Genomic DNA, 272 nt, shown 5'->3' on the forward strand with positions numbered 1-272 from the left:
GACGATTTGCTGCCTCTCGCACAGGGGCTGTTAGGTCCGAAAATCCTGCAGTGTGAATAACAACAGGTTCCCCTCTCTCCGTGCTCAAGAGGACGCGCTTCCCTCTGTTCAAGGAAACGCGCCATCAGTTCTCACCCACACCCCTCCCCAGCCTGCGGGCACGTTGATCCTGCCCTTGTGCCAGCTCGGGTCCCTGGGGTGTCCGTGCAAAACACAACGGGCTGCCGACATCCTTATGCCGCTGCTTCGCTCAGTACGGCCTGATCTCCCTC

Source organism: Buceros rhinoceros, unplaced genomic scaffold (genome assembly GCF_000710305.1).
Source record: "Buceros rhinoceros silvestris isolate BGI_N320 unplaced genomic scaffold, ASM71030v1 scaffold5245, whole genome shotgun sequence".
NCBI classification, from domain to species: domain Eukaryota; kingdom Metazoa; phylum Chordata; class Aves; order Bucerotiformes; family Bucerotidae; genus Buceros; species Buceros rhinoceros.